At 38.7% G+C, this 20,473-nt stretch overlaps 1 protein-coding gene across 3 annotated transcripts in view; it reads right to left on the bottom strand.

The window, feature by feature from the left end:
- Window positions 1-20,280, bottom strand: part of ZBTB25 (zinc finger and BTB domain containing 25) — a 39,281-nt gene extending 19,001 nt beyond the window's left edge. For 2 of the 3 annotated variants that reach the window (XM_027843772.1, XM_027843770.1), the window contains exon 1: window positions 20,147-20,280. The gene's annotated coding sequence lies outside the window, so the exon portion shown is untranslated. Of the gene's footprint in view, window positions 1-19,839; window positions 19,922-20,146 lie in introns of those variants that run through there. The other variant, XM_027843771.1, reaches the window with a different exon arrangement.
- Between the last annotated feature and the right edge of the window lie 193 nt (window positions 20,281-20,473).

Here is a 20,473-nt window from a genome sequence, read left to right as displayed (position 1 = left end):
ACAAGCATTGTTGGTGGAGTTCTGAATTGGTACAAACATTCTGAAAAGCAATTTGAAATTATTAATAACTATTAATAAGTGGCAGCTAAGTAGTACAGTAGAGTGCCAGGGCTAGAGTCAGGAAGGCCCTGTGCAAGTCACTTAACCCTATTTGCCTCAGTTTTCTCATCTGGAAAATGAGTTGGAAAAGGAAATGGCAAATCACTCCAGTATATTTGCCAAGAAAACTCCAAATGGGGTCATAAAGAGTGCAAAACAACTGAACAACAACATCACTAATAATAAAGTGACTAAAATGCCCATTCCCTTTGACCCAGAGACTCCACTGCTAAGCATATACACCAAGGTCACTGACAAAAAAGGATGTCTTCATGTACAACACAATTTAGACTTTTTACGGTAACAAAGAAGTGGAAACAAAGTGGATTCCCATCAACTGGGGAATGGCTAAACAAATTGTGGAATGTGAATGTTAACTGTGTATATTGTGCTGTAAGAAATGATGAATAGGATTGACTCAGAGAAGCATGGAATAACTTACATAAGCTGATAAAAAGTAAAATAAGCAGAGCCAGAAAAACAATGTACAAAATGACTACAACAAGGAACACGGAAAGAACAACCACCAGAAAACAATCAAAACTCAGTGTTGTTAAAGTTAAAGGACTCAGCTTGGACCCAAGGAGGAGAAGTGAGACGATACCTCCCTTCACTCCTCCGCAGAGATGGGGTGTCCTGCAGGTTAAATATTGCATATAATGTCAGGTTTTTTTTTTCAGTATGAGGATAAACCTTGCTAAATGTTTCTCTTTTTTTAAAATAAATTTTTTTTTGTAGGGGCAGCGAGGTGGCACAGTGGATAGAGCTCTGGCCTTGGAGTCAGGAGGACCTGAGTTCAAATCTGACCTCAGACACTTGACACTTACTAACTGTGTGACCCTGGGCAAGTCACTTAACCCCAACTGCCTCACCCAAAACAAAAACAAAACAAAATTTTTTTGTTATAAAGGATGGTCTCTGAAAGGGGGGTAATAAAATGACACAGGGTGAAATCTAGGTAGTATAAAAACAAGCCATATAAATAAAAATACATTATTTTTTAAAAGCTGAATGGAGGCCCCATCACTATCACCTGCCTGGTGAAGAGATTACCCAGGGGGTACAAGAGCCCTCTTTAGGATTTCCCTCCCTATCATCACCCTACCCTCTCAAGAGACCATCAAGAACTGTCTTCTATCCAGGAACAGGACCATGTAGACCCCACAGAAGCCTTTCTCCTTCCATTGGCCTTGATTCACATCACCAGCACCTAAGCACAACACCCCCTAGCTTTTGCCCCACAATGCCACCCCATAAAGACTACAAAACACTTCATGTCATGTTTCTGGATGAGATAACTATGTGAAAGTCTGTAGAAGAGCCGAGCTCTCCTATACTCCAGAAGATAAAATCTTTTTAGGAAAATAAATTCTTTTTAGAAGAATCTAAAAAGAATCCAAAAAAGCATAATAAAAAAAGGTTAAATGCTTCCATCCAATACAGAACTTCACAAAAAGATGACCAGAAGCTAGCAGTAGCTGAAAGAGGGAAGCCAATGAAAAACCCCAGTATACAGACAAGAAAAAAAAAACTACCACAATATAGGATGGGCTAGTTTTTTTCCTAAAAAAAGTATTCAAACTATCTCCAAGATTTAATTGGCTAAGGGGACTTAGGTTCCACCCAATGATGAAAGTGGCTGGTGCCTGAGTATAAAAAGGGTGAGGATTCACAACCACATGAAAGAATGCTCCAAAATCACTAATATTAAGAAAAATGCAAATCAAAACACTGAGGTTTCAACCTCATACCCTGCAAATTGGCAAAGATGATAAAAAATGGTCAATGTTAGAGGGGATGTAGACTAATAGGGACACATTATTGGTAAAGCTATGAAAAGTGACTAAAATATCTATACCTTTTGAATCACAGATTCCATTACTGGGCTTATACCAAAAGGAAACAACTGATAAGAAGAAAGTTCCAATATACACGAAAATATTTATGGTAGTATTTTTTTGTAATAGCAAAAAATTGGAAACAAAGCCATCCACAGATTGAGAAATGGTTGAACAAATTGTGGAACATGTAATCTAATGGGTTGTAAGAAATGATGTGATACATACAGATTAGCATAGAATGACATACATGAACGAATGCAGTGTGAGGTAAGCAGAGCCAAGAAAACAATGTACATAGTTACGACAACAATGTAAATGGAAAGAACCACCACATACAAAAAAACCAAAAGGGAACGTTACAAAATTATAAAAATCAAGCAAGACTCAAATGAAGAGATATAAGAGGGCACATCTAACCCACCCTTCATGGAGGTAGGAAGTCTAGAGGGGTACCTGTTTTCAGGCTTTTTCAATAAATTCAGCAGTTGTGCTGAATTTTTTCCTTTTTCTTTTCTTCAAAAAAAAAAGATACTTTTTGTTATAGGGGATGACTTTCTGAGGGGTTGGGAAAGATACTGGGGATAATTTTGATGATGCAAAAACAGAAAATATCAATATAAAAACTTAATTTTTTTTAAAAGTCAAGGCAGGAGAAGCTGCTCCCTGGAGCTTTTAACTGAAGACCACAGAATAACCAACACCAGCAGTGCAAAGCTACACTCAGTGAACACCTGTTCACAGGCCTCAATGTCCTCCACCTCCTCTGAACATCCTTCCCCTGCTATGGCTGAGTAAACCTTTTTCTATTAACTGTTAGACCACAAGTATCTCATTTCATTTGAATCTCAAACCTAATGTACCAGCCCAGCCTAAACTAGGTCTGGCCTACTACAGAGAATAAGCAGCATACAACAGAAGGTAGAAAACCTTACCCTGGTTTGGACCTCCTTAAAGGACTCCTTAAAAAACAGACTAAAAATATCAGAACTTCATAAGACAACAAATATCAGAATAAAGTCAAAAGACTAAAAATAGGAGAAAATGTCAGGTACCTAATAGCAAAAAAAAAAAAAAAAATGACCTGGAAAACAGATCAAGGAGAGATAATTAAGAATTATCGGACTGGGGACAGCGAGGTGGCACGGTGGATAGAGCACCAGCCTTGGAGTCAGAAGGACCTGAGTTCAAATCCAGCCTCAGACACTTGACACTTACTAGCAGTGTAACCCTGGGCAAGTCACTTAACCCCATTGTCTAGCAAAAAAACAAAAACAAAAACAAAACAAGAATTGTCAGATTATACCATGTTTCAAGAATTCATAAAAGAAAATTGTCCAGATCTAGGGGGAAAAAAGAGGATTAAGTGAAAATAGAATGAATCCACCAATCACAACCTGAAAGAAAATCCAATCTGAAAACACCCAGGAATGTCACAGCCAAAACTCAAGAGTATAAAGGAAAAAATATCAGGCAGCTAGAAAGAAAATGTTCAAATACCAAGAAACCAAAGTCAGGCTCATAGACATCTACGGTGAAACTACGACAAAGAAGAGAAAATCCTGAAGGTAGTATTTCAAAAGGCAAAAAATATAGGCTTACACCCAAGAATGTTACCCTGTCAAAGTGAATATAATCTCATGGGAGGAAAAAAATGTACCTTTAGTAGAACAGAAGACTTCCAAGCTTTCCTGATGAAAAAGACTAGCTAGAACGGGGCAAAGGCTTGGAATATGACATGCCAAAAAGCAAAATAGACAAGGATCACCAAGAATAATCTATCAGGCAAAACTAAAGAGAAAAAAACAGACCATTAATGAAATAGGGGATACGTGGAAAAGGTAGGGAAGGTTTAAGTTGGGCAGGATAAATGAGTAAGTAGTTATGGTGGTGCAGTGGCTAAAGCACTGGAGTCAGGAAGACCTGAGTTCAAATCTGACCTCAGACTAGCTGTGTGACCCTGCACAAGTCATTTAATCCTGTTTGCCTCAGTTTCCTCATCTGTAAAATGAGACAGAGAAGGAAATGGCAAACCACTCCAGTATCTTTGCTAAGAAAACCCCAAATGGGGTTACAAAGAGTTGGACATGACTCAACAGCAACCAAAGTTAAAAACAAAACAAACTCCAGCCCCTGAGAGGGAAACAAGAAAGCTACCAATGCAGTTAAAATTAGAAGGGAATCACGTAACCAGGAAAAAAATAATCTTTGCAGCAAGTTTCTCTGAAAAAGGTCCCATTAAAGATATATAAGGAACTGATTCAAAGTTATAAGAACAAAAGCTATTCTCCAATAGAAATATGGTCAAAGAATAGGGATAAGCAGTTTTCCAAAGAAATACAATCAGGGCAGGTAGGTGGCATAGTGGACAGAACACTGGCCCTGGAGTCAGGAGGACCTGAGTTCAAATCCAGCCTCAGACACATAACACTCACTAGCTGTGTGACTCTGGGCAAGTCACTTAACTCCAATTGCCTCAACCAAAAAAAGAAGAAGAAGAAGAAATACAACCTATCAACATTATTAAAAATGCTCCAAATCACTAATAATTAGAAAAATGTGAATTAAAGCAACTGTGAGGTTGCATCACACCCATCAGACAGGAAAAAATGAGAACAGAGGAAAATGACATATTGGAGGGGGTTCAGGAAAACAGTTACACACCAATGTGCTGTTAGTGGAGGTGAACTGTTCCAACCATTCTGGAAAGCAATCTGCAACTATGTCCAAAAAGTCACTAAACTATTCAATGCCTTCAGACCTAGAAAAACACCACTACTAGGCAATTATCCCAAAGAGTAAGCTCTTTTTGTAGTGCCAAAGCAGTTCTTTTTGTAGCGACAAAGCCATGGAAATTAAGGGGGGGACCTATTAATTGGGGAATGGCTAAGCAAATTTACATTATATTAATCTAATGGAATGCTATTGTACCATAAGCAATTATGAAAAGGATGGTTTCAGAGAAACCTGGTAAGACTTGTATGAACTGATGCAGAGTGAACCAAGGAGAACATTTATACAATAATATTATAAAGAAAATCATTTATAAGACTTGAAAACTCTAAATCAATGCAATGATCAATTAGTGATCCAGAGAGTTGCTGTGGATTATATTATCTACCTTTTGACAGAAAGCTGATGGATTCAAGATGCAGAAGAAGAGAGTCAATATGGTAATTTGATTTGTTTTATTATGCATACTTTACAAGAGTTTTATTTTTCTTTTTTGTTTTCCAATGGTGAAGGGGTGAAAAGGGAAGGATAAGAAGGATAAGGATAAGGTAACTGAGAGAAAGAAAGAAAGAAAGAGAAAGAAAGGAAAGAAGGAAGAAAAAGGGATCATTGAGGCATCTTGAAAAATAGAAAAACAACAATAGACAAGCAGAAAAATTTTAAAAGCTGCAGTTTGAATTTAGTATATATACTTAAAGAAAAATATACATAATAGGAAACTGCAATTTCATTATAATCCTCTTTTTCTGTTCTACTATACAAATGGAAATACCCATTTTTTCCAATGCTTGTTAAATTCAGAATAAAGATAAATTTTTAAAAAATTTAGCTCACATCATTTGACTAAGTGATACCACTACCAGGCCTACACCACCAAAAAGATCAAAGAAAGAAAGGACTTATATGAACAAAAATATCTACAGCAGCACTTTTTTCTTATGACAGCAAAGAACTGGAAATAAAGAGGGTACCCATCACTTGGGGAACAGCTAACCAAATTATAGTATGTGAATGTAATGGAAAATTAGTGGTACGTAAGAAATAACAAAAAAGAAAGATTCTAAGAAAATTAAGAGGACTTGTATAAATCCATGCAATGAAACGAGCAGAACTAGGATAATCTGTATGTAAAAGGAAAAAGGTAAAAGGCTTAAGAACAATGATCAATGAAGTGACCAATCATGACTTCAGAAGACTGGGAATGATTTATATTTCCCACCACTTGGTAGAGAGGAAACAAGCTAATGCAAAATGAGACACTAGTTTTTAGCTATGGACAATGTGTAGACTTTATTTTAGTTGACTATGCTTGTTTGTTACGATGGAAGATTTTTTTATTTTTGGAAGGGGGAAGAGTTATGGAAGGAGTGGTAAGGTAATGATAATTGCATCCGAAAAAGAAAGGAAAATATCATCACAATAATTATTTTAAAAATACATAGAAGACAATAGAATGAGTTTCAGAGGTAGACACACAAGACATACATTGTTGGAAATTGTATATATACTTGACTGGGAATTGGTCCAAGTATTCTGATAATCAATTTGGTATTATGTGAGGAAAAGTCACCAGATTTTTCTTATCTTTAGACCAAACGATCTCACTATTGGGCAAAGAGGTCAATGACACAGAGAAGAATCAACAAATTATTCAGAGAAGCACTCTTTGTGATAGCAAAAAAAAAAAACAACCACAACAAAAAAAAAAACCCAGAAACAAAATACATCCTCATCAATTGCAAAACAGATTAACAGGTGGAGCCAAGACGGCAGAGTAAAAGCAGGGACTCACTTAAGCTCTCCCCCAAACCCCTCCAAATAGCTGTAAAAAATGACACTAAACAAATTCTAGAGCAGCAGAACCCAAAAGAGAGCCCAAGACAACCTGGATGGTTGATGGGAAAGGTCTGTTGCACTGGAGAGGAGCACAGTCTAGCTATAGGTCACACCTGCACAGCCTAGGCCCCAGGAAACCCAGAACAGGCCTCAGGGAACTGAATCACTGGAAGCTGTGGCAGTTTCCAGACTTCTCAACCTACAAAGCACAAAGATAACTTAAAAGGTGAGTGGGAAAGGTCTGTCAGACCTGGGTGAGAAAGGACAGCAGTCTACCCTGGCCCCAGCACAGCCCTGGGGCAGCAGTGGCTGCGATGGCAGTGGCTGCTTCCAGAGCTCTCAGCCTACAGACAGTAAGGGGATTGAACAACTGATCAGGAGGTGATTACAGAAATCTCTTTGCTGGCACTGAGGCAGGATTCTGTTGTTTTGCCCATACTTGGATCTGGGTCGCAGTCTTGGGTGGTCAGGTCCTGGGGCAAGAAGGAACACTGACAGAGCAGAGGTCGTGGCAGCAGTGGAAAGGGAACCCTCCTCACAATTCCAGGGCAAAAAAGAGTGCTTGTGGTCACTCACTGACCACAGCAAGGCCGGGAGAGGAGTAAACACCAGATCATAGCACCTTGGAAGAACTGAAAACTTACAGGTCCCTAGAAATATCTCTGAAAACAGCTGCACAAAACCCCCAAAGCTTGGGACAGTGTATTCTCCACACTGGAAGCAGAGTCCTACCTTAACAGAGTGCTTATAACTCAAGTAATTGGCTAGTAAAATAAGCAAACAGTGGAAAAAACCTCAGACTAGAATCTTAATTTGGTGACAAGGAAGATCAAAACATATAATCAGAAGAAGACAACAAAGTCAAAGCTCCTACATCCAAAGCCTCCAAGAAAATATGAATTGGTCTCAGGCCATGGAAGAGCTCAAAAAGGATTCTGAAAATCAAGTAAGTGAAGCAGAGGAAAAACTGAGAAGAGAAATGAGAGTGACGCCAGAAAATCATGAAAAATGAGTCAACAGCTTGCTAAAGGAGACCCAAAAAATATACTGAAGAAAATAACAACTTAAAAAATAGACTAGGCCAAATAGCAAAAGAGGTCCAAAAAGCCAGCGAGGAGAAGAATGCCTTAAAAAGCAGAAGTGGCCAAATGGAAAAGGAGGTCCAAAAGCTTACTGAAGAAAATAATTCCTTAAAAATTAGAATGGACCAAATGCCATGAGAAATCAAGAAACGATAAAACAAAACCAGAAGAATGAAAAAATTTTGGACAATGTGGAATATCTCATTGGAAAAACAACTGATCTACAAAACAGATCCAAGAGAGAGAATTTTAAAATTATTGGACTACCTAAAAGTCACGATCAAAAAAAAAAAAGCCTAGACATCATCTTTCAAGAAATTATCAAGGAAAACTGCCCTGACGTTCTAGAACCAGAGGGTAAAATAGAAATTGAAAGAATCACCTCCTGAAAGAGATCCCAAAATGAAAACTGCCAGGATTATTATAGCCAAATTCTAGAGTTCCCAATTCAAGGCAAAAATATTACAAGCAGTCAGAAGGAAACAATTCAAGTATTGTGGAAACACAATCAGGATAACAAAGATTTAGCAGCTTCTATGTTAAGCAATCAGAGGGTTTGGAATATGATATTCCAGAGGTCAAAGGAGCTAGAATTAAAACCAAGAATCACCTACCCAGCAAAAATGAGTTTAATCAATGGGGGGGGGGGGGATTGATATTCAACGATGTAGAGGAATTTAATGCATTTTTGAGAAGCATGAAAAGGTGAACAGGAAAGAGAAATCATAAGGGACTTATTAAAGCAGAACTGTTTACATTCCTACATGGAAAGATATTTGTAACTCATGAGATCTTTCTCATTATTAGGGTAGTTGGAGGAAATCTATAGATAAAGGGCACAGGGTGAGTTGAATATGAAGGGATGATATCTAAAAAATAAAATTGAGGGGTAAGAGAGGAATGTATTGGGAGAAGGAGAGAGGGAGAGGTAGAACGGGTTAAATTATTTCACATTGAAGAGGGCAGATTGGGGGAGGGGGGTAATCAGAAGCAAACACTTTTGAGGAAGGATGGGGTCAAAGGAGAAAACAGAAAAAATGAGGGGCGGGATAGGATGGAGGGAAATATAGTTAGTCTTTCACAACATGAGTATTATTGAAGTGTTTTGCATGACTACACATGCACAACCTATACCAAATTGATTGCCTTCTCAGTGAGGGTGGGTGGGGAGAGAGGAAGGGAGAGAATCTGGAACCTGAAGTTTTAAAAATGAATGTTAAAAGTTGTTTTACATGTATCTAGGAAATAAGATACACAGGCAATGGGGTATAGAAATCTATCTTACCGTATAGGAAAATAGAAGGGGAAGGGAATAAGAGGAGGGGGGAGTGATAAAAGGGACAGCAGATTGGGAAAAGGGGTAATCAGAATGCACACCGTCGTGGGGGAGGGCAGAGGTGGGGAGAAAATTTGGAACTCAAAATCTTGTGGAAGTGAATGTTGAAAATGAAAAAAATCAATAAATAAATTGATAAAAAAAAAGATGAACAAATTTTACATGAGAATTCATTTGATAATCCCACACTAGATGGTAAACTCCTTGACAGCAGGGTCTGTCTTTTGCCTCTTTTTGTATTCCCAGCACATAGCTCATTATTAGGTGCTTAATAAATGTTTATTGTTTAAGTATTCGAAACTATTGTTGTGGAAATATGTAGACTAGATCATAATACAATCAGATGATCTAGAACTGATCTGATGACTGAACAATCATTAATGGTTCCCTGTCAGTCTGGCAAAGAATTTTATACTGCCCAAAGGGTCTGCACTCAGTCTTGCACTCTTTAATATTTTTTCAACGACTTGAATAAAAACCTAAATGGCACACATCAAATTTGCAGTGGACACAAAGCTGAGATTGAAACCAAGCATAACCGCATAACTGAGTAAGGATCTAAAGAGATCCTGACAGGATCAACTATTAGACTGAATCTGGGATGACATTCAATAAATAAAGCTGTGAAATTCTATACCTGGGTACAAAAAAAATCAATTTCACTAGTACAAGATGAGGGTAGGCATAGTTAGACAACAGTTTAGTCTTTAAAAGGGATGGGGGTTTTACTTGGCTGTAAACTTAATATTGTTCAGCAGTATGACACGGAAATTAAAAAAAAATTATCTATTGAGATCTTGTGAGGCATACCTTCCAGGAATAAGGAAAAGAGAATTTCTTTGTACTCTGATTTAATCAGACTGCATCTAGAATACTGCATTCAGCTCTGGAAACTAGTTTAGGAAGAATACTGCTAAGTTGGAGAATTTCCAGAGGGCAACCAGGAGAGTGAAAGGCCCGAGCTCTTTTGATAAACTGAAGGAACCAAGATTGTTTAGTCTGGAGAAGACTCAAGGACATGATAGCTATCTTCAATTAAAAGAATGGGGAAAAGGGATCAGACTAGTTCTCTTTGGTCCCAGAGGGCATAACTTCCACTGGTGGAGTACGATGTCAGGAAAAACTTCCTACCAATCAGAACTATCCTAAAGTAGAATGGGTGGCCTCTGCTGGTAAGGAGTTTCCCTTTCTTGGAGGTCTTCAAAGCGGAGCCTGATAATTTATCAAGTATGTAACAGTGGGGATTTCTTTTCTGAGATGGGTTGGACCAGATGGCCAATGGGACCTCTTCCAATTCTAACATGTTAGGATGCTGATTCAATGTAAAGGAATATTATTATGTTATAAAGAATAACAAATGTGAGGAATTTAGCAACAAAGGGAGACATCTATGAACTGATAAAGGGTAATGAAAGCAGAGAAAGGAGCACATTATATACGACTATAATAAAGATAAGCAATAACACTAAAAAGCACTTGAATTATGATGAACTACATAGATCCTAGAGATTCCTAATAAGGAAACATAATGACAACAATGGAAAAGGCAAAGTTAACAATAAAACTTTTTTTTTAAAAGTTAATGTATTTTTGCCAATAAAAAAACCAAATAAACATTTTTATAGTTCCCACAATTAATTTCATACCTGATGAATCCAATGGAATTGAGGAACAGTGACCTGAAAAAGTATAGCAAGTCTGGTTTTCTTTTTGGGTTAAACTTATTTATCAATCATCTTACTTCTTCCCTGTACCTGTGATTATTTACTTAATTATCATATTAAGTAGTAGCTTCTGGAAAATATAAAGAGGAGGGGAAATCACTACTAAAATTCAATTCTAGATAACTTTTTTTTTCTACTTTACATTAGAACTTCCAACAGATACCTGGATTGAACTTTTTAAATGCAAAGAAAATACAACACAGCTAAAGGAATAAAATACTAAAGGTTATAAAATAAACATAAATTTATGATTAAAAACTGAAATTATATGCTTCCAAACAGGTTTGCAAAGGATAAGCAAGAGGCAGCACGGTTCCAATGCGTTGCTTTTAAGAACAGATATAGCTGGGGTTAGCTAGGTGGTGCAGTGGATAGAGATCTGGCCTTGGAATCAGGAGAACCTGAGTTCAAATCTGGCCTCAGACACATAACACTTACCAGCTGTATGACCCTGGGCAAGTCACTTAACTCCAACTGCCTCACCAAAAAAGAAAAAGAAAAAAAAAGGAATAGCTATAGTTTGTTCCATTTTTCAATGTTATTTCTCTCATCAGTATTTTTTATTTTTTTCTTGCAAAAGAAACAGTGTGACAGGTCTTCTGTGTATCTGTATGTGAGTGTGTATATAAAAATGTATCTATGTGCATATATATATAATATATATATATATATAATATATATATATATATACGTCTCATAAGATACTTTTGACAATAACTAGTGGAAATTGGAAATGAGCTGTCAAGTTTAAGAAAAAGAAGATTTACTGAATAATCAAAAGTGTATCATTTTATGATGATTACAAACATGGGGCCAAAACTGTAATAGTAGAGAGAGAAATTTAAAAGTACTTGTGAGTGTGTGTGTGTATGTGTGTGTTTGGTCTGGACCCATTTCATTGGTTTAAGGACCTTCCAAGGTGGATACTAAGGCAGCTAAATGGTGCAGTGGATAGAGAAACATTATTTGTCTCACACAGTTGCTATGAGGATCAATTATGCATGTGAGAACACTTTGGAATAACAGAGGACTACATAATTATTGAGACAGGTATGTGGCACAATGGATAGAGTGCTGGGCCTGGAGTCAAAAGACTTGAGTTCAAATCCAGCCTCACACATTCACTAGCTGTGTTACCCTGGGCAAGTCAGTTAACCCTGTATGCCTCAGTTTCCTCATTTGTAAAAGGAGCTAGAGAAGGAAATGGCAAACCTCTCCAGTATTTCCGCCTAGAAAAGCCCAAATGGGGTCACAAAGATTCAGACACAACTGAAAATGACTGAACAACAATTGTAGCGTGGATTCTGGTCTCTGAGAGAGTGACCAGTGACTAAGAGTCTCCCCGACTTTTCACCTTGGGTGGTGCCGAGTGAGTTTCATAGAATAAGTACACGTGGACCATCGCAGATCTCCTTATGTTATCTCTCTTCCCCAAGCCCATCTATCTTCTAACTTTCTCTGTTACTATCAAGAGCAGCACCAGTAAATCTGGGTTCACAACCTCACAGTGTCATCTTCAACGCATCACACTCTCTCACCCCACATAACCAGTCAGTTGCCAAATCTTCCCATCTCTTGAATATGTGGCCGCTTCTCTCTACTCACACAGCCATCACTTCAGGTGAGGCCCTCACCACCTCTCCCCTGAATTACTGAGACAGCCCCTCCTCAGGGGTCTCCCTGCCTCAGGTCTATCCATCCAGTCAAAGCTGCCAAGTGATATTCCTCAAGTATAGATATAACCTTGTCATTCTCCTACTCGATAAATTCCAGTGGCTCCCTATTGATTCTAGGATCAAGAATTATTTTATATTTAACTCATCCTTTTTAAAATTTTATAATGTAGTTCTGCAGTGGATAGAGCACCAGTCCTGTATTCATGAGGAGATCTGAGCTCAAATCTGGCCTCAGATAATTACTAGATGTGTGACACTGGGCAAGTCACTTGATCCCAACTGCCTCCAAAAAAAAATAAACAAACCACCTTATAATGTGCATAAATATTAAATGGTAGTATAACTGTAATTTACAAATAAGTATACACACATTAGGAATACCAGCTTGAAAATATTTTGCTGATAGGAGAGCACTATCAAAAAAGTTTGGAGATCAACTTAGGGCACTCGAGGTTAACTAACTATTTAATAGCAAGTCTTCCAGTGATGTTACATGTCAATGTGGAATACAAGTGCTAAAGAAAATTGTGGATTTTACCAAGATAAGGTCAAAATGGACACAAGATTTATTTTCTTTTTTTCCCCCGATCTAGCCGGGTTAAGTGACTTGCCCAGAGTCACCCAGCTAGTAAGTGTTATGTGTCTGAGGCCAGATTTGAACTCAGGTCCTCCTGAATCCAGGGCTGGTGCTCTATCCACTGTGCCACCTAGCTGCCCCAATACATGATTTAGATATAAAGGAAGATATCATAAGTAAATTAGAAGAACATAGAACATATTACCTATCAGACTTACGGATAAGAGAACTTATGAATACACAAGAGAGAGCACTGAGATATAAAGTGGATAATTTTGATTATATTAAATTAAAAAGCTTTGTACAAATAAAACCAATGCAGCCAAGATTAGAAGGAAAGCAGAAAATTGGGAGGAAATTTTTATAGATGGTTCTCAGACATAGGACTTATATCTCAAATATACAGAGAACTTTATCAAATTTGTAAGAATGAGTCATTCCACAATTGATAAGTGGTCAAAGGATATGAACAGGTAGTTTTTTGATGAATATATCAAAGCTATATATAGTCATATAAAAATGCTCTAAATCATTATTGATGAGAGAAATGCAAATTAAAACAACCTTGAGATATCATATCACAGTTATCAGATTGGCTAAAATGATAGAAGGGGAAACTGACAAATGTTGGAAGGGATGTGGAAAAATTGGGACATTTATACAGATTAGTACAATTGTGAACTGATCCAACCATTTTGGAGAGTGACCTGGAACTATGCCCAAAGAATTAAAAACTGTGTAAATCCTTTTAAATACACAATACCACTATTTGGTCTGTTTTCCAAGGTGATCAGGGAAAAAGGAAAAGATATTCATAAAATATTTATAGCAGCTCTCTTTGTAGTAGTAAAGAACCGGAAATGGAGGGAATGTCCATCAATTGGGGAATTACTAAACAAGCTGTGGTATATAACTCTGATGGAATACTACTGTGCTGTAAGAAATACTAAGCAGGTTGATTTTCAGAAAAACATGGAAAGACTTGCATGAAATGATTAAGAGTGACATGAACAGAACCAAGAGAACATTGTATACAGTAACAGTAATATTGTTCGAAGAATAACTGTGAATTAAGTTATTCTGAATATTATAAATACTCAAATCAACTACAATGGACTTCTGAAGGAAGATGCTATCTACTTCCAGAGAAAGAACTGATAAATAGAAGTATGCATAGTACTGTGGCCTTCTCTAGTGCAGGGTGACAGGAGACAGGTCAGAATTGAAAAGGTAACCCTCACCTCCCCCACCCCCCAAATTTTTTTTTAAGAAAGAAAATAGTGGATTAACCAAACTGAAATGAAGAAATGTATGATGGGAGTAACTACTGAAGAAGTACCTCCATCAGTGTGATCCATCAAAGTATTAAAGCATGTGAAATGTGATAATAATTTTGTATTTATTGAATTTCTATGGCTAGTTTTCTTTCTTTTTTCTTTTGTATAAGATGGACAAAAACATCTATGATAGCACAACCTAAGTTCTCTTCTGTGAATCTTTACTACATCATCTCCACCAAGACCTACAGGGTACAATGTCTATAATAGGTACTTCATTCATTTATTCATCTCTCAATGAATAATTTGTTATAATCAGGTTCTTTCTTTCTGTTATTGACCTCCTTAGACTGAACAATCCTCAAGAAATGAAGGATTGGGCAGTCTATTGCACAACAAAATTAATGTATCAGATGGTTTCTGTCAAGTTAAAAGAAATCTGTCCAATAGATAAGCACCTGAGTGCTTGAATGGAACTTGAAGACCCATTTAGACAAGAGCAAAATTCTGATGTCTCCAGGGAAAACCCTGAGGAGGAACATAAGCCATTAAGTTATTAGTGAGAAATCTCAAGACTGATTGTGGTCTACTGCAGTCTACGGGAGCACAGAGCTTCAGGATATGAGTCACGGCTATATTTTGTATTCACTCCCAGCAAATTCCATGAAGAAAGGAATCATTTTCCATTTTGGTCTTTTTTGTCTCCTACTCATAGTACAGTGCTTTGTATGCAGTAGGTGTTTAATAAATGTTTGATGAACTAAATTCTCCCTTAGGTTCCTTATGGCCACATGAATATGTTATTGAGGGGCTAATACACATTTTCTGGGCCTATAAATATATACAAATGAAAGGTCAACAAATTTAAAATGCCCGACAAAATAATAATACTTTTCAAAGGGTTTTCATATACATATACATTGATTTGAGGTACTCATAGAAATATGTATGTGAAAATATTAGATGTGTGTGTGTATGATATATGAGGCACTATGAAATCAGTTTATTCTGGAACAGTCAAGAAGCCAGAAGTACTTAGGTTAGCATTTCTAACTCTAATATTCTGAGTTTAGTAAATTCTCTTTATATCAGAGGAATGCAAAACATAATAAAGATAAATATTCAAAAATCAACAGCATAACTAATTCAGAGTCTAAAACCCCAAGATCAGTTACTTGCAAACAAAAAAAATTACCATTTTGAGAAATCTTTTCCAAGAAAATATTGGTGAAAAGCATTAACTTCTAGGGATCTTTATTTTTGGCTAGGCAATGGGGTTAAGTGACTTGCCCAGGGTCACACAGCTAGTAAATGTTACGTATCTGAGGCTGGATTTGAACTCAGGTCCTCCTGAATCCAGGGCCAGTGCTCTACCCACTGCACCACCAAGCTGCTCCCTAAAAGCATTAACTTCTAACTCCCTATATTTACGTCTATAATACATGACCCAGGGGCAAAAATCCAAAGACTGAAACCAATGTTCAAAGTATTCATCTAAGCCAAGTGTAGGAATTCCCTTTAATATCAAAAATATTTAGAATACTGATGCAAGGCAGGAGAGATGAGAGAAAGAAATGCTCCAGATATCCTTAAAGGGGCAGAAAAATTATAACTTTGCAACTCCCAAATGTTGATGTTAAGTTCTCTGCACCTATCCCACAGCTCCTAGGATACTGGTGAAGCCCCAGAATTATGGCCAAAAAAAAAAAAAAAATTTGCTAACACCAGTGGTGAAGTGGATAGAGCACCAGGCCTGAAATCAGAAAGACTCATCTTCCTGAGTTTAAATCCCATCTCAGACACTTACTAGCTGTATGACCCTGGGCAAGTCATTTAACCTTGTTTGCCTCAGTTCCTCATCTGTAAAACGAATTGAAGAAGGAAATGGCAAACCATTCCAGCATCTTTGCCAAGGGAACCCCAAAACAGTGTCACAAAGAGTTGAACATGACTTAACACCACCACCACCACTAGAACAAAAATATAAATGGATCTAGCACTCTTTCCCCCTTCATCTGCACCTCCTGGTTTCTCTGACTTCCTTCAGGTCTCAACTAAAGTTCTATCTTCTGAAGGAAGCCTTTCTGAGTCCCCTCAATGCCACTGCCTTGCCTCTCTTGATTTACAGCCAAAGTAATGTGCAGAACTTGTTTGTACATAGTTGTTTACCTGTTGTCTCACCCATTAGACTGTAAGCTCTTTAAGAGTATGGACTTTCTTTTGATTTTCTTCATGTCATCAGCACTTAGAACTGTGCGTGGCACATAGTAGGCACTTAATAAATGCTAGTTAATTGACTGACTAAAAAACACCAGCAACCTTCAGTAGGAAAAAATAAGGATATATAATACACACACACACACACACACACATACATATATATTATATATATACTTGTTTAGGTAATTGAAAGATATGACTATGATTTTGGGGGGGGGAAGGGGAAGTGAAGAACCTGTGATTTCATCAATCTAAAGACTTTCCTCCAGGTGTAGAATACCCCTTCACAGATGCAGATCAGCAACTCATCTGCAAAATATAACAACTTGTTCATAATCACACAATATACGTCAGAAGCACGCATTGAATCTTAACTCTAGGATAGGATCTTCTATTAAGCTAGGGTACTTCTCTTTTATTACTCATGAACAGAAAATAAGATCATGGACATCTAAAAAAAGAGGGATTTAAGAAAACAGCAATGTAAAAGCCACACCCACAGCACAATGTCAGAGTTGAAAAAGATCTGATATGAACTCAGTCTTCTTCCTCAATCCAACTATATAATACACCAGGAAGTCATTATTCCTTAGGGGCTAAAAAGACACTGTACTTGAAGTACTCTGAGTTTCTTCGTATAATATCATTATATATTAATGATAACTATTATTTATATTATGTATAACATCATAAATCAACTTATTACAGAAAGCAAATCAACTGCAGAGAATTCATAGAATGACCATAGTACAATAGGAACTAAAAGATAAGATGTTCATATAACTTAGAATTAACACAAAGTTAGAAAATAATTTAATCAATATTTCTACCTTCTTTTCCCTCCTTACTTTCAGTAACTTAGCAAGCAAGAAGGATTGCAATGTTTTCTACTGTAGATTTTTCCTTCTTTCTTTTTTTTTAATTAGAAGTAATATTGTCTTCACAGAATTCACTTGGAAGCAACATAAAGCCCCTCTTTTCTGAACCTAATCCATTTTATAAAATGGATGAATTTTTCATTACCAAGTGTGACACCTCCAGGTCACATTAAATCAATTCAGTTTAACAGCAGGAAAAGTATTATGTAACACTTCCCAGCACAGCTCTGACCAGGACTTTTTTTTTTTAATGGCCCAGACACTTAGGCCCCTCCTCCCATCTAGACAGCCTGGCTCCTTTAGCATCCCCCAACTCTGGGGCTGGGATAGGGAGAGTGCCACTCCACTTTTCAAGGGCAACAGAAAGTCCTGGAACCACAGGCGCCAATAACCCAGTCACAGGCCTCTTCCCTCAGCCTTCCTTCCCGATCCCAAAGGGGAAGGGAGGAGACAACAACCGCCCTCCCCATTAATAATGCACATTCAAACTGGGCCTGCTCCAAACCAAACTATGAGGTAGGCAAAGTGATACCCAGCCATCCCTCTTCTCTAAGCACTCAGGCTCTAATCACTTGCCCTTTTGATGCCTAGAATCATCTCTCCCCTCACCTCCCCAAGGTTCCTAATCCTCATTCATTCATTCATTCATTTAACAAATATTCACTGATTAGGACTTCAAAGATAAGCCACTTAAGCCAGTCTTGAAAGAATAGGAATCCAAAGACTGGGGAATGAGGGAGAGTTTTCTAGGTGACTGTAAATAAAAATCCCAAGACAGAAACGTCTAGGGAATATTTAGTCCACTTTGACAAGCTACGGATGAAGAGCAGTGAGAAGGAAACCTCAAAAAGTAGGATGGGGCCTGTCTGGGTATGGTCTTAAAAGACTTGTAAGTGAGATGACTCATTATATAAGGATCTTTGTCCATCATCTCTCCACTTGGAGGTAGGCAGTCCTTTGGAATTGTGGTTGGCCATTGCATTTATCAAAGTTGCTTAACCTTTCAGAACTGTTTGTTTTTACATTAATGTTGTGGTATAAATTGTTTTCTTGGTTCTGCTCAAGAAGTGAGGAAATTCTTTGAAGTGGAGGTGAGAAGAGAATAGATTCTAAGTGTGGGGAATGACCAATGCAAATACATGGAGACAGGAAATGGAGGATCACGATGGAGGAACAGAGACCCACCAAGCCACACTTAATGCTGAGAGGCAGCATCATAAAATGGAAATCAGCCCTGGGTTTGAAATTTCGAAGATAAAAATTCAAGTCAAGACTTTACTATTCATTAACCATAATTCTGGAAAGATCATTTGCCTTCACCTAACTTGTTTCCTCATCTATTAAAAAAAAAAATCTCCTTGCATCCAAAAAATGCATCACAAAGTCCAAGCACTTGAAAATTCCTAGAGGATGCTATCAGAACTTCCAGAAGAACCTTTTTACTCTGATTTAGATAGGCATGGTTACAAATTTGGCTTTTTTTCCCCTCATTCCATCAACAGACTAGGAGCAAATTAGGATGGATTAAGTCTAGTACCTAATATAATGTATACAACAATCCTTATAAAGATGTTTATTGAGCTAATTTTTAGTTGGCTGACAGTGTCAGATCACAAAAGGGTCTACCAAGGCCTTCACAATAAGAATTTCAGGGCAATTAACAAGCCCTGGGAGGGGCTGACACATTTTTGCTCCTCAAATCACAACACAGGTAGTCTTTGATCATGTCCAAATATTTGGTTTTATCTTAAAACACTCACTCAAGGTACGCATTGGCATACACTAGCACTGCTTGATTCACTATGACAGTCTGTAATTAAAATTCATTTCTTTTACAATTTAAGTACCTACCATGTGAAAGTTATGATGTAGAGAAAAGAAAAATGACCCTAAAAGTCGGGAGATGGCAGTACACTGTTGTGTAGCCTTGGGTAAAATGCTTAATTAAAGTCTCTGGGCCTCGGTTTCCTCAATTGAGGGAGATGGCCTGGTTTATCTGGAAGCTCCCTTCCAGATCCAATATTCTGAATTGTACTTTTGACACTTGAGAAATTCCCGTGGAAGGAAATGAAGGGACTTGAGAGGCCTCAGAAGAGCTACTGGCCTAATCTGTATGGAGTATTTGGGGAGGGTGGTCAAACTGTATGGAACTGGGTAAATGATGATGACACCTGTAAATAAATGGTGGCAAAGTAATGGCAGGTGGAGGATAAAGGTCCTTGACTGCATAGACTAAACTTGGTGTAAGGTGATGACAATAAACTAATGAAATGAGTCATGGGGAAGAACTTCGTGCCTCGGGAATTGTTCAAGCCCAAACCGGGCAGGGGGCGGGGCTAAATGATGGAAGAAGCATCACCCTTTGATTCTGCATAATGAGAAGGGACCACAGGCAGGTTGGATGGGGGGGGCGGTGTCTTTGCAGGGGGAGGATTTGCAGTGCATCCCAGAAGCAAGCAACCTGTTTCAGCAGGTCCCCTACACCTGGATCCTCAGATTCAACCTGTGTCCCCCCTTTCCCTAGGTAAGGGGAGCCCAAGCAGAATCCTGGGGGCTCCCCCACCTGAGACAGACGGAGAAGCTCCAGATTCTAGTGAGAGGTAGCTGTCCCTTTAAGGTGGCCGTCTTCAGGCCCCCATCCCACTGTGGGGGCCGCACCATCCCGGGCAGAATGCACTCAACACTGCGGCCCCCAAGGGCACCACCCCCTGCCACCCGGGGATGGGGGGGTAGAGAGGGCAGATCCTGAGCATCCTGGCCTCGGAGGGCGCTTCTGGTTGCCATTTTCCTCCTCCCTTTTATGCACGTCCAAAACTAAAGAAAAAGCAAAAAACAAAAACAAAACCAATAAACAAAAACAAAAAACCCACCCCTCTTCCCGGAGCTACTTGCATCGGTCTCGCGACGGGTGCTGGAAGCTTGCAAGCCTCCGCGGAGCGGCTCACGCCCGGAGTCTGCAACCGGAACGGAGAAACCCAAAAGGGCTATGGAGGTGCATCCCTTACCCAGGTGCCGCCGCGGCACTGCCCGCTGCTCGGCGGGGGAGGGGCCGGGAAGGAGAGTGGGGGGAGGGGGAACGGGCGAGGGGGGCGGGGGGAGTTGCAGGCTCCTAGCTGGGGGCCTGGCAGCGGCTCGCGCGCTCACCCAGCGGCCCCGGGTCTCGCGCGGCTTCACGCGACACCCCTCCCCGCCCCCGC

Source organism: Vombatus ursinus, unplaced genomic scaffold (genome assembly GCF_900497805.2).
Source record: "Vombatus ursinus unplaced genomic scaffold, bare-nosed wombat genome assembly UNPS02014926.1, whole genome shotgun sequence".
NCBI classification, from domain to species: Eukaryota; Metazoa; Chordata; class Mammalia; order Diprotodontia; family Vombatidae; genus Vombatus; species Vombatus ursinus.
Note: the sequence above shows the minus strand (reverse complement) of the source record. Positions and strands in the feature narration are given on the sequence as shown.